Source organism: Phoca vitulina, unplaced genomic scaffold (genome assembly GCF_004348235.1).
Source record: "Phoca vitulina isolate PV1807 unplaced genomic scaffold, GSC_HSeal_1.0 scaffold50, whole genome shotgun sequence".
Taxonomy (NCBI): Eukaryota; Metazoa; Chordata; class Mammalia; order Carnivora; family Phocidae; genus Phoca; species Phoca vitulina.
In genome coordinates this window covers 4094083-4108798 of record NW_022589753.1, presented here as the reverse complement: position 1 = coordinate 4108798, position 14716 = coordinate 4094083, and positions in this window count along the sequence as shown.

Below are 14716 nucleotides of genomic sequence, written 5' to 3'. Positions count from 1 at the left end.
TGCCCGCCCCCTCGCGGGCGGCGCCGGCAGCGCTGACCTCTGCGCAGAGTTGGGCCAGGCCCAGAGGGTTCCTGGGCGCACTGGCCGTGCCTTCCTCGCGTGCTAGTTCCGTTGCGTTGCCAGGCTTGCAGACAGGTTCAGTGGACGGGTCCAGTAAGCCCTCCTGCACGGACAGTACTGTGCTGTGTAGTTGAGCAAATGTTCGTGGCGCCTCATTAGAACATTCCTGCCAACTCTTGTCTTAACATGGACTGTGGGTCCCCAAAGTTACCCAACCAACCGGCCACCTCCTGTCTCCATTGAGATTGTGGGCATCCCAAAGTCATCCAACCAACCAGCCACCGCCTGTCTCTACCTGGACTGTGGGGGCCCCAGAGTCATCCAACCAACCAGCCAATCAGCTCTGTGTTCATTCCTCTTGCCCTCCCAGCAATTATGACCCTGGGTGGGTAGAAGACGTAGACACAGAGAAACTAACACCAGACACTGAAATCGATGCCCAAATGAAGGGTGTTTTAGGAAGCATGGGTGCTAGCTGAAACAGATGGGAAAACATGGCCCTGAGTTCGTAAATGGGTCTTATCTCAGATGTCACCCGTGAGAGAGAGCTCCCTTCATCACCTTTCCTTAGAGATCCTCCAAACCCTAGTTCTTCCATCACAACATTCCATTGCATTTTTCTTAGCATGCATCACTCTCTGAGATTATCTTGTTTATTTGTTTAACTTCCACTTGAATATAAGTGCTTGAAGGCAAGAATCTTACCCATTTTGCTCAATAAATTATTTTCAGTACCTGGTATATAGTAAAGGCTCAATGACTATTTATTGAAAAAAAAATAATTATTTGTGGAATGAATGAATTACTGAAATCATCTAGTTTATCTGTTTAAATTCCACTAGACTGCAAGCTCTCAAGGGTGAGGCTCTTGCCAGACTTGTCCAATGATTCCCCCATACCTACATAATAATTATTGGTTGCATAAGTGAGCGAATGACTAAGAGGTGAGGGGCAGGCAGGAATGGCATGTGACATCATATGCAGGTGAGCCTTGTCCAGTGGACAAAGTGCAGAGTCTAGCTTTCAGGTTAAGCCCTCCCTCCCTTCTTGTCCCTCCTGCCCCTGTCCCTAACAGAACAATTTGCCATTTTAAATATTGGCTGTGGAGCAAAATCTTTACATTTGGTTACTTAGAAGCCAGTTCAAGGCACTGCCTCATTCTTGTTCCTAGCTCGTTTGATTGCTAAAAACAAATAAAAGCCAGGTTAATTTAGGAGAGAGGATAATTTTTTTTTTTTTAAATAGCTGAAGTCCTTTATATAGAAAAACAGAAAAATTACATTAGGCAGGAAGGAAATAATATGGTTGGGTAGTTGCTAAGTGCAATTTGTGGTACCTAGGACTTAAAAAAAAGCCCTGTGGTACTGGGAGTGAATTCTTGGGGAGGTAATGCTTTAAAGGCAGCTGAGAGTGGCTCAGCCTTGATTAAGACTCGAAGTTAATGTTGCCGGGTGTTTAAAACACTGGTTCAGGACCCGACAGCACAGTACAGCCTGTCCCTGCTATTCCTGGAGCTCCGAGAAGCTGTTCACCATCCAGGATTCCTATTCTGTTTATTTTAGAGAATGCTATTCTTCCCTCTAGTTCAAGATTTCTGTTTTTCAAAGCCATGAAAATGAAATGACACCTGTCCTCCACTCATACTGTATCTGTCTATTGATTTTGCTTGCTGCATCTGGAGCGAGTGATGGGGACAGGGGCATGGAAGGATGGAGATTGAGGACCCAAGTATCTTTTCTATATGCTTCCCAAAGGTCGAAATAAAACCACCTTGTACTTGGATTTGGAGAGCAAGACCCTGACGTAGATTATCTCCCCAATACTCACGTAGAAACACGCAGAGGAAACAAATGATTGGGTTTTAAATACCTAGAAATTGTATCATTGCCTGTGCCTGTCACAAAAACAGGGAAGTTATTAGCAGGTCATTACTTTGACTTGATATTAAGTAGGTGACTCCTCTGGTAGGGCTCGCCGCAGGGATGACACCCAATCCCCGGGTCTCCACACCCTTACCTGTGCCTAGGAGTGGAGGATGGGGTGAGGGAGGGAAGAATGTAGGTGTGATTCCAACCATCAAGGCATTTCCGGCTGAGGATGCCAAACACAAGTCAAGAAACAGCTAGAAGATGTTTAAAGTGAAGTTTGGGTGTTTGGAGCAAAGAGACCACGGCTGTGAACTGCAGTCCCTGGGGCAGGCTTCGCGGAAGATGGCAGGCAGAGCATGAAGCTACGGGGAACTGCTGGTGGTGGGGCCCAGAGACAGGCCCGGCAGAACAGGTGGATGAGGTCATGTACCTCAACTTCAACTGGGTCCCATCTCTTTTCATGTCCTTCCAAAATTGAGTCATTCACATGCCATCTTCACAATTCGCCCAGTCTGACCTGTCCCATTATTACTTAATTTTTTCTATTGGCTTCTTTGCAAAGACACTTATAGAGCTACTGTCAACAGAAAATTGGTATTTTTTTTTAAAGATTTTATTTATTTATTTGACAGAGAGAGAGAGATAGCTAGAGCAGGAACACAAGCAGGGGGAGTGGGAGAAGGAGAAGCAGGCTTCCCGCTGAGCAGGGAGCCCGATGCAGGGCTCGATCTCAGCACCCCAGGATCATGACCTGAGCCGAAGGCAGATACTTAACCGACTGAGCCACCCAGGCGCCCCTCTCTATACTTTTTTGACTCTTATCTGTCCTCTGCAAATTGCAAATCCTCTGAGCCTCTCGGCAAAGACCTTGATCTCTGCATTCACTGTGAACTTACTCCACTTGCCTCCACTTCTCTTTAAAATGTTTTGTATCCTCATTAATCCTCTGTATTTCTTCTGCACTCAGAAAATGTATTCTTTCTCTCTCTAATCTTCTTGCCTTTGCTCCCTTATTCATTCAACAAATAGCCCCAGATCACCTGTTCGAAGCCAGCCCTATCCACATAGAGCTTATACTACACCAGTTGTTCTCAACGGGGGCGATTTCCCCCGGGGAGACGTGTGACAATGTCTGGAGACCTTTTTGGTGGTCATATATAGGGAGGGGCTGCTCCTGGCATCTAGCAGATAGAGGCCAGGGATGCTGCTAACACCCCCCAGGGCCCAGGACAGAGACAGTCCCTTGCAACAAAGAAGTAGCTGGCCCCAAATGTCCATAGTGTGGCAGTGTGGAAACCCTGGGCCGTAGCTACCAGGCTCCTAGAACCTGGGCCCAGTCTGTCTGTCTGGACTCAGTCTTTTGTCCTTCCATCCCCCAACTCAACTGAACCCTTTGGCTGCATCAGTTACTTGCTGTCCTCTAGCCACCCATTTCCACACCCTTGAACTTCGTACATAGTGTTCTCTGGCCAGCATGCACTTTCCCCTTGCTTGCCCTGAAGAGTCTTACTCACATCTTGAGACTGTGCAAATACTCCAGTCCCGCGAGTGCCTCGCTGATATGCCTCTTCCAGAGCCCAGCACAGTGCTTGGTTCCTGCCTCGGTGCTCCCGTTGGTGTTCAATATGCACCTTACATTGGGGTGTGTGTGTGTGTGTGTGTGTGTGTGTGTGTCTACAACTTAGTCTGTTCGGGCTGCTGTAACAAAATACCACAGGCTGGGTGGCTTCTTATTCTCAGAGTTCTGGAGGCCGGAGGCTGGAGGCCCAGGCCCAGGACGTCAGCATGTTCAGGTCGCTGACTTCTCGCTGAGTCCTCCTGAGGTGGAAGGGCCGAGGGGGCCACTGTGGGCCTCTTTTATAAGAACACTAATCCCATTCTCGAGGACTCCACTTTAGTGACCTAAGCACCTTCCCAAGGCCCTCCTCCTATCAATTTGAGGGGCGGGCAGATACAGTCCTTCAAACCATAGCAGCTTCTGTGTTAGAGGGACTAAGAGCCTCTTGTCTGACTTCTCATTTTTTGAGTCCTTGCTGTAATGTGGTTGTACAGGGAAGCAGGAATCATCGAAACATGAAGATGTTCATGACCAAACCCAGTTACTTACAAACTTGATGTCATCTGAAAACACTAGCCTAGACCCTCACCTGTTGGGCCCCAGTGTTTGCTGGTTAGTCTCTCACTGGTTGTCCATGGCTGAAAATGCACCACAAGAGTGAAATGGAAACTCTCGGAGAAGATGCACGATTTCCTCAGGTTGCGGAGGGTGATGCACAAGACCTCCGTCACACGTGAAACCGTCAGGGGATGACTTCGTGTGAATTAAGGCAGTTAACGACTGAGAAGAGAAAACCTACAAGGGATAGATCTCAAAGACAAAGCACGTCCTAAGGCAGTCATTTGAATAGCTAGGGACCGGGGGACTCACATGGGAAAACAAATCAACTCATTGAATATTTCTGCAAGGGTCTCCATTCCTGGATTGAGCCGTGAAGTCCAAATGGATTGTGTGGTGCTGTTCCCGGGCTGGTGGGAAAGACTGTGGTAAAAACTAGCCCAGGGGAATGGGGTAGCCGGGTGATGGGCATTAAGGAAGGTACGTGTGGTGATGAGCACTGGGTGTTATACGCAACTAATGAATCGCTGAACACTACATCAAAAACTAATGATGTACTGTATGGTGGCTAACTGAACATAATAAAAAAACCCAAAAAACAAAACAAAACAGAAACTAGCGCTTGATTCATTCTGTGTAATAGGAATTTGCATAGAGTTAACAATTCTAGCCTAAGTTGTGTGTGTATCTCATCATATACATAAATACATAATCATATGTGTCTGCATCACTACATATATGTATATATGTGCATGGGTGTGTGTAAAAACTTACTTGTCATTTTATATTTCATTTTTCAGGATGAAGCCTCAGCCACACTTTTTGTTTTTCATTATTTACTATGAAATTTCGGTGTTGGTTTTAGGTGGATTCAGTGGGCTTATTGGGCACCAATTATACACTAAAAATGGGGGCTTTCTGAACTCTTTGGGGCTGGGACTGACGTGGAGGCACAATTAGGAGGAAGATGCAGGAAGACCTCGGAGTGAGAAGCAGAAAGGGTAGAGGTGGAGGGAGGGGAGGGGCATGTGAGGCATTTCAGGACGGCCTGCTGACAGAGGTCTGCACACACTTCCAGCTCTCCACTTGGTGACCCGAGCGTCCCTCACCAAATGGAGAGCCAGAGTCTGCTTGGCCACAGAATGAGTCAGAGAGGACTGGCCTACAAACCTCAAGCCTGAGACTCCCATGTCTTGTGGCTTCTCTCCCGTGCGGGGGGGTGGGGGTTCCCACTTGCCCCGGAAGGGGCGAGGGGAGAAAGCAGGAGGAGCCCATGGTCTCCAGGACCCCAGGCCCGCACCCACCCCCCCAATTCAGGGATCTCACGTTACTCCTAATTAGGCAAGTGTCTTGAGGCAAATTCGATTTCATTCCCATTAGCGACTGAAGATTTCGGGTAATTGCGCAGCACTTCCTATCCATATGATTTCCCCCCCGCCTCTTGTTTACCTAAGTATCTAACCAAGTTATGCCTAAATTCCTATCATAAGAAATGAATCTCTTCTCCTGGGAGGACTTTGACTATTCCAGTAACTCCTCACCCTGAGAAATTAAAGGTCATTTCTTCAAGTTGGATCGATTTGTCTTGTTAGTGGTCGCCCCATAACCAGGCAGCCTGTCTTGAAATGGGCACTGCCCCCTGCCAGGCACTTCTGCCGTGGAGAGACTGCCTTGCACGGACTCTCTGCACACAGATCGTAAGCCTGGCCAGAGGTCCCACCCAGGAGAATAGAAATGTCACTCTGGCACACGTGCCCTGCGACGAGCAGCTTCTGCAGTCTGTTCGTGTTCGCCTAGTGTACACGGTTTGGTCCCTGTTAGCCCATCAGGAGATGGGAAGGTGGAGAAGGTGTGCTGGCCTCATGCCCGCCCGGCGTCTGAAGACCAAAGAAGCCTCAGAGCCACATTTGCGCGGACACACTTAGGAGCTTTCTCCTTTTTCCTTTTTTTTAAACCCTTGTAAAGTACATTTCTTATTTGAAGTCACCCAGACAGCGGCCTGTTGTTTGGTGACCAGGGCCAAAATAGCAAATTAACTCCTTGCCTCTTGTCTCAAAAAGCGAGAGGGGGTACAATCTACGCGGACATTCACCCCCTTTCTGGGAGGCGTAATTAGGTTTGTGAAAGGAGACAGAAGCTGGCTCTTTGTCTGTGGAGCTTGGCAATCTCCTGCATTTTGCTGGAGGCAAATTAGTCCTCTATCTTTGCTGGAGGCAAATGGACCAATTCAGAAACAGATGAGGCCTTGTAGGGGGCTCCCCTCCCAAGTACCCCCATCCACAGGGGACCTTGGAAACAGAGAATTACAAATGCAGCTACATATTGGCCTAGGTTGGATTCAGACAGCTCCCTTTTGTGTGGCCGGTTCTTGCTTGACTTTATCTTGATGACCTTTCAGAATCAACATTTCAGTGGCCAACAGCGTGAACACCGAGGGAGAGAACAATTACGGCCACAATCCACTTCCTGAAAGCTGTTCAGCTGTCCACGGTTTCAAAAGATCAAACCCCCGGGGTCCATCCCAGTCAATAATGAGTGCCGGGCAGTACTGTGAGATTAATAAATATCTGGTCTTTGTCCAAGGCAGCCTGGAGCACATCACACGTATCCGCTCGTCGGCCAGTGTGACGCCCTGCTCAGGAAGGAGGTCGGGGCATTTACTCCCGCTGGTAAATGAAGGTGGAGACACAGCAGCGTCTATCGTGCCACAAGTGCTTCCGCTTCTCAGCCCGACTCTCTGGTCACTAGACTGCTTGCGTGATGCACTTCCTGGGTGCCGGGTGGGAGGTGGCCAGGCCAGCCGCGGGAGCGCACAAAGGTTTGCAGTCCCAGAGTCTGACCTGCCAGGCTACCCTGATTCCCTCTGCGAGAAGCGGGGAAGGGGGAGCGCCAGAATGTTCTCCACCTGACCGGAAGTGCGATGAATGCCTGCTGGATTCTATTCAGAGAATTGAGGTAGAGTCAACTTTTCCTTTATTACCGTCTTCTTAAGAGGTCCATTGTGCACAAGTGTCATGTTCTGTGTATATTGTAAAAATTGTATTAAAATTGAGCACAAAAGGATGGAAAGGTGGAAGAAAAGTCAGTTGTTTGCCATGAACCATCTTGTAAGAGCTGATCTGGCCCTTTCAAAAAAAATACATTTGTTCATTGTTAAGACTCAGTTCCCAGTACAGAAAGACAGCATCACGGTGTGGGGTACACTGAGGAGCTTATGAGCATGTGATTAGAAGGTTCTTGAATATGGGTCCAACAGGAATATTCGGATGGTATTTTTCCAAAGCCCTGCGGGTCAGCAATACCAAACAGCAAGTGCCTGGGGGCCAGCAGGTAGCTCTCCTCTACTCAGCTGGGAGTCTGTCGCCTTTTGTGTTGCCATGATATACCCAGACTGGTTGATTCAGGCACTTAATGAAAGGAAGACTAGACTGGCTTATTGGCACCAAGATGGAAACCAGAACACTGTGGAAGCACGGCCTTGATGCACCTGAGCATCATGTTGGGAAATCTTTAGGAAGAGATGCTATAGAGATATCCACTCCCATTCGCAGCATATGTTGTTCTCCTACCTCCTCCCAAACAAAACAAAAGAGTGTGACCTTTCTATCTTTATGGGTGCTTCTTGACCGACCGAGAGAACAGAAGTTCTGTTCATATCCAACATCATGTTAGAAATTTGCCAAGTGAGTTTTGCATGAAGTATAAACTGAATGCATACCATTCTAGACTACAAAGCAAACAAAACCCCAGCATTTAGGTTTGGAGGGGTCCAGAGGCCTGCAAGAAGGGGTTTGATCTTCGTTCTGGGGAGAGCGCTGGACAGAGGGAACAGTCTGGAGAGAAGGTCTGTCTCCTTCCCAGCTATATGTCAATTGCTTAGCCATGACCGAGCACAGTGCCAGACATCAAGTAGCGCAATTGTTGAGTGAGTAAAGGAATGATAGAAAGTCAAACCCCAGCAGCAGGTGATGCCATGTCTTATTTATCAAGGGGGTCAACAAGAGTGTAGACAGGCTTATGAAACTGGATGATTCCCAGAACTGGGAACTTGCAAGGCACACCGTGAAGGTCCTTAAGCTGGAAAGAGCACAAGGGTCCTGGGGTAGAAGCAACAAGTGCCCGGGTCTTCGCCACCGGCCCCCCCCTCCCCCCAGCAGCTCTATGGGTCAGTCTCAGAGGCTGGTCTTCGAGGCCAGAGCAAAGAGAAGCAGGGGCAGGAGCCCAGCTGGTGGCTCAGAGCAGGCCTGGAGGGAGGGATGTGCCCACAGCCCAAACTGCCTTCATTTGAAAGAACAGCTGTTTGCCTGGGCCTAAGGCCGGGAAGAAAATGCTGAGCCATATGTCCTTAGTAAATCCGTGCGCGGCCCTATTAGAAGACGTGCCTGAGTGATTGATGGGAAAATAACCAGGCAGCCCTGCATACCGCTCTACCCATGTACTGCAAGTTTGTTTAATGCCGAGATGTACCGCCATCCACCCTGCTCCTGCCACTCCCGTGTTTCATCAGAGAAATAGTCGACAAATGCATGTACTCTAACCATTGTGGAAGAGAGGAAAGTAAGACATTTTCTTGGAGGCTAAGACTGCAAAGTGAAGCATTAGCTCCAACAGAAGACATCCCCTTTTATGGTCTGTATGTTACTTTGAACAACAATGAAAATGTTTCTGAGTACTTGCTGATATATCATAATGAAATCTTACAATCACATAAGCCTTTCTTCCAAACACTTCAGACACCTAGCAGATGGGGAAACAGAGGTACCAGGACCCATGTGTTGACAATTTGTGGAATGCAGTGAAGTAAAACTGTATCTGCACTATCCAGGCTTTTTGCTTTTCTGAGTTGTCTCGTCACTAAGAGTAGTAGTGTTGAAAATGCCTTCTGTAAGAAGTAATTTCAGAGGTTTCTCATTTCTTCAAATGGCATTGACTATAACTCTGAATAAGATGAAATCCTCAAATAATTTCAGTTATTTACATCGGCTAACTGGTGTCTCAGCATGGATACATTCAGATATTTACATTTTTAACAGGATTTATCAGCACATAGCATTGGTTGTATATCTACTAAAATTTTACTTTGGGTGATTGTGATTTATTTGAAGAGCTGATATAGATCTTTTAAAGTTTTATTCAAAATTAATTGAAAAATACAGAAGTTAATAGCTTTCTTTCATACCAGCAAAGATAATTTATAAGCAATGATGGAAAATTTTCATTCAAAATAACCTAAAATATGAGATACCTAGAAGAAATCTTAACAAAAGAATACTTGGATTCTTACAAGGAAACGAATAAAGGAAGACGTACCATGCTCCTGGCAGGAAGATTGAATGTTTCGATGTTGTCAATTTCCCCCAAATTAGTTTAATGAAATTCCAATCAAAATCCCAATAGGATGCTTTTTTGTCACAATCACACCTGATGGAGTGATTCCAATGTTCATTTGGAAAAATAAATGAGTGAGAATAGCCAAGAAAGTTTTGAAAAAGCAAAGAGGGGGGTGCCTGGGTGGCTCAGTCAGTTCAGCATCCGACTCTTGATTTTGGCTCAGGTCATGATCTCAGGGTCGTGGGATAGGGCGCCACGTTGGGCTCCACACTGGGTGTGGAGCCTACTGAAAAAAAAAAAAAAAAAGACAAAGAGGAAAATTTGATCTACCAAATATTACAACATATTATCCAGTTACAGTAGCTAAAATAGTGTACTGGGCAAATAGAATATAAAAAAATAAAATAAAATGTTTAAAAAAATAGGTACTGGACAAAAATGGGTAGAAAGAAATGGATAGTTTTAAAATTAATCTTAGGATATATGATACTTTATCATTTGATTTAAATTGGCATTTCACATCCAAGGGGAAAGGATAGATTAGCAAATAAATAGCTTTGGGACAGTCCATTAAATACTTGGAAAAGAGACCCAGAAAGTTGTATTATCTCAGGCTATATACCTAAACCAATTCGAGACTGACTAAAGAGATAAATATTAAAAATCTAATTATTCATACAGATTCAACTGAATAAATAAGACTGATTCGCAAACATGGAAACATCAGAAATAAAATTAAAAGGAAAATGTAGGAAAATATTTACCCCAAATATGACGAAGAGTTAGTTTTCTTAATATATTAAAAAACTCATACGAACTACTAAAAAGTCACTAAAAACCCTTTGGAAAATAAAAATATCATGAACAGACAATTGGTAGAAAAAGTGCAAATAGTTAATAGATGTGAAAAATGCTCAACTGTGCTGGTGATCCAACAAACGTAAATTAAAACAGTATACCATGTTTGGCCTATTAAATTAACAACAATTAAAATATAGCTCTTATTCAGAGTTGGTGAGTGTGAAGTGAAATAGGCACTCATACACTTCTGTTGAAAGTATAAATTGGTACAATCTTTTTGGAAAGCAATTTAGCAATATTATTCAGAACCTTAAACATTCTTCTTTGTCCTTGTGATTCCCAATGAAGGAATCTACTGCAACAAAATATCCAGGAATTTGGACAAAGATCTAGATCTCAAAATTATTTGTAATAATGTAAAATTGGAAAAACTCAAATATTCAAAGAATGATTTATTGGTTGGATCATGAAGGGAAAAAAGTAGTCTTTCAAGGGGAGGGAAGAGGTGGGAGGAAATTCTAGGAAGAAAGAAGATTGTGGGTGTTATTAGGGGTGTGTGAAAATTCACTACATGGCCAGTTTGGAGACTGCAGTGTGCTTTGTCATGGCTGATGCGGGGCATGTAGGGGGAGTAGGAGAAGGTGAGGCTCAGAAGCTCCTATATAGTTGTCTATCTCCCCTGTGAGAATTTAAGATGCGGGATTCTGTGTTGGTCATTTATATATCTTCCCAAGTTTCTTTTTATTTTTGACGATTTTATTTATTTATTTGAGAGAGAGAGAGAGCATGAGAGGGGAGGAGGAGCAGAGCGAGAGGGAGGAGTAGAGGGAGAGGGAGGAGCAGACCCCCCCCCACTGAGCAGGGAGTGAGGGAGTGTGAGGCAGGGCTGGATCCCAGGACCCTGAGATCATGACCTGAGCCGAAGGTAGGCGCTTCGCCGACTGAGCCACCCAGGCACCTCTCTTCCAGAGTTTCTATTAGGTGCTTAATAAATGTCTGTTAGTTAATAAATAAATTGATTTCTTTCAGGTGTTGAGTAGCTTTGAGTTACGTTATTGAGTTGTGGTGTTACCCTATAGCCAATGAAGATCCAGCAAAGTTTCTTAGGAAAAAAATAAAAACTTCCTGAGTAACTTGATTGATTTATGACATGCATCAAATGATATTTTAAAACAGACTCATTTGGACTTCAGTCAGTAGGGGGTGCACCGATGCTGGAAATTCCAGTATTAATAAAGAATAATGCTTGTTTATTAATCTTACAGTTTTTCATCCTGGTTACTATTTCTCCTCTGTGCCCCACTCCTTGCTATCCATTTCCCACATTTTTTTTATTTCTCACTACTACACACACTACTAGTGGATAAGTAATGCCTCAAAACTACCAGTTACAAAACTTGTTTTAAAAAGAGAGTTAATCTAATATTGCTATTTATTATAGTTGTTAAAAGTAAGTGTGACATTTTTAAGAAATTGGTGTTAAATGGAGAAAGGTTTAAATTATGCTTATCATTTACTCAGGACAAACTTTCCATCAGAATAGGTGAGAAAGTACTAGAAAAAAATGGAGGTGATAATTCGATGATTTATGTGAACACTAATACTATTATTGGAGCAAGAAAAATAGTGACCTTTAGAGAAAGGATATTTTATAAAGCATTCATTAACAAGAAGGATTTGGCTTTTGGAACATTTTTTTCTCAAAGTTCTTAATGAAACAGAATTAATAAAATGCTATGGTTTATTGAAACTTCAAAAAAAGGACAGAAAACTATGGAGTTGTGTAGAAGAATTGAGGGGAAAGCAAGATGATTTTATATATGGCTTTTTTGGGGGACAAAAAAGAACTTGAATGGTAAATTTAAAATATGATGATTATAGCTAAAAATATTGTACCAGAATAATAAATCTTGAGACCAAAACATAGAAATAGGAATCATCATCTGGTGGAAGACAAATGAACAGCTATAGAACTCAAGAAAACACAACCCAAATAGAAAAAGGGAGCTAATTGTGGTGGTGATGGTGGGGGAGTTTGGAAACTTGAAGTGCTTAAATATCATTAGAAAATGCTGTGCTCTTTTGGAATGATGATATAGGGAGGACCAGGGATCTTCTCCCCTTTAATTCTTTTAAAATGCTTTTAAAGTGGCTTAAAAGAAATATCAGCTATGAAAACGATCACTCAGGTGAATCAAATTCAACCAAAAGTTTAAAAACTTTTATAGAAGGAAAAAGAATGAAACTAAAACAAGAAGAAAAATACCATGTGGAAATTCCTCTAAAAGGCAAAGATGCTCAAAAGGGATTCTAAAAGATATTTCAACATGGTGCTGCTCATGAATAACATACTTATAAAAAGTCACACAGACAACCTAAAACTAAAAGTTTCCATAAAGATATGGCAATGATAATAAAAATAGGAAAGCAAAGGCTGCAATGACGATATCAAGTAATTCAAGATAAAACATAGGAAGTGAAATAAATGGGTGGTTATACAGAGATAAACACTGTACCTACTTAAGATATAATAACTGTCCATTTATATGCACCTAATAACATAGCAACAAAACACACAAAGCAAAGAATGTAAGAACTTCCTGTAGAAACTAGCAAAAATTCCGTTATAGGGGAGCATTACGTTCCTCATAATCAAAACCATGACAAGTAAAGTAAACAAAGTTCTGTAGTTTATACATGAGGTATAATGTCTTTAGAATTACTTGAAGAACACTTACCAAGCTTATCACTTCCTAGTTTACATAAAATTGAATGAATAAACTTCACCAGAGGTTTTATAGGCTATTGTAACCAAAATACAAGTAAAAATTGAAAATAAAGGTCTTAAGAACCATCAAAAAAATATTATTCTGATATTTTGAAATAATCTCCTAAAGAGCAACTGGGACAATGGGAAAATCAAGAACTAAATAACAGACAATATAGAAAATAATAATAATATACTACATATCAAAATCAATGGTTAGAGAAATGTTAATAAAACTTTAAATGTTTTATTGTTAAAATTAAAAAGAGAAAGTCAATAAATAATTCAACTTATTGCAGAGAATAAAAAACACAAAGAAATAAAAATATAAAGTCATAAATTGGAAAGTAAAAAATAAAGTCAACAAAAGCAAGAGTTGATTCTTTAAACTTTATTAATATAGACAAATTCTGCTAAGTCTAATAGAGAAACACTAAAAAAAAATAAAAAATAGAAATTATAACAGAAATAGAAATGTATTGAAATAACTATAAGAAAGAACTATGTTACTGTACTTGTAATTCTCAAAGAAATGGGTAATTTCATTCAAAATAAAAATTCCTAAAGTTGATGCAAGACAAAGAAAATCTTTCTAGATTGATAACAGTAGGGGAAAATCAGAAAGTCATAAAAAACTGTTACAATGTCAAGACAAGTCTCTGAATCTCAGTGAATTTTTAAAAATAATTTAAGAAATAGATAATACTATGTTATAAAGAGTATTCCTGACAGAAAAACACCTACTACACTTCTGATAAGGATAAGCACTCCATACAAGCAGTAAATGTCATGAATATAGATGGGAAAATCTTAAATAAAATCTTATCAAATAGGCATTGCATTATAAAGTTAAATGTATCCTTGAAATGCAAGGATGGTTCAATTACAAAGTGTTATAAGACTCAGTGAATTAAACAAAAATCCATACATATAGTCATTCCCATACATGCTAAAAAGTAATTTAAAAAAAATTGGCACACATTCCAAGTACACATTTTTTAAAGAAAGGATTAAAAGTGTATTTTCTTAAAATATTATGAAATTTTTTTTTTAAATCAAGAGACAATGTTTTAGTCAATGGGCAACTCTAGAGACAATTCTTTAAAAGCAGAATAAAATTAGATGATGCCTTAATTTAATATTGTTTTGGAATGTCTGTTCAATAAATTAAGAACCAAAATTAAGGCATAAAAAGAATGCATGTTGGGCCCATAGAGACAAAATACCCAATTTCAAGTGACAAAAAGTGTAAATAAACCTGCAAAATGTTGTCAGATATAAGAAATGTCTATAATCAATAGCATTATAATGTACCAGCATTAGCATTTCATTAATTATGGAAAAAGAAATTACAATAAGAAAATTAATTATACATTTATCACTTAGGAATAAAATTAATGAGAAATAGACAATGAAAAGTAATGAAAAATTTACTGGGAAGCACAAAAGAAGACAATGGAATTCAGAGCAATGCTGTGTTCTAGAAGAGAATAAATTTCCAAGGATGATAGTTCTTCACAAGCTGAATTAAAATCCCTAGGTAATATTAAATAGAACAAACAAATGAAAACAATCAAAGAAAATAATTATAAAATTCATTAGGATAAAAAAGATCATAAAAATATAAATGATTTAAATAAATGGAAACTAGCTCAGATGGCAGAGGTGGATTTACCACGAAGCTAATGAATGTTAAGTTCTCATAGTTTTTGTAAATTTTACAAAAGTAAATATATTCCCCCTATATTTTTCTGTCCCCCAAATTGTATAAGC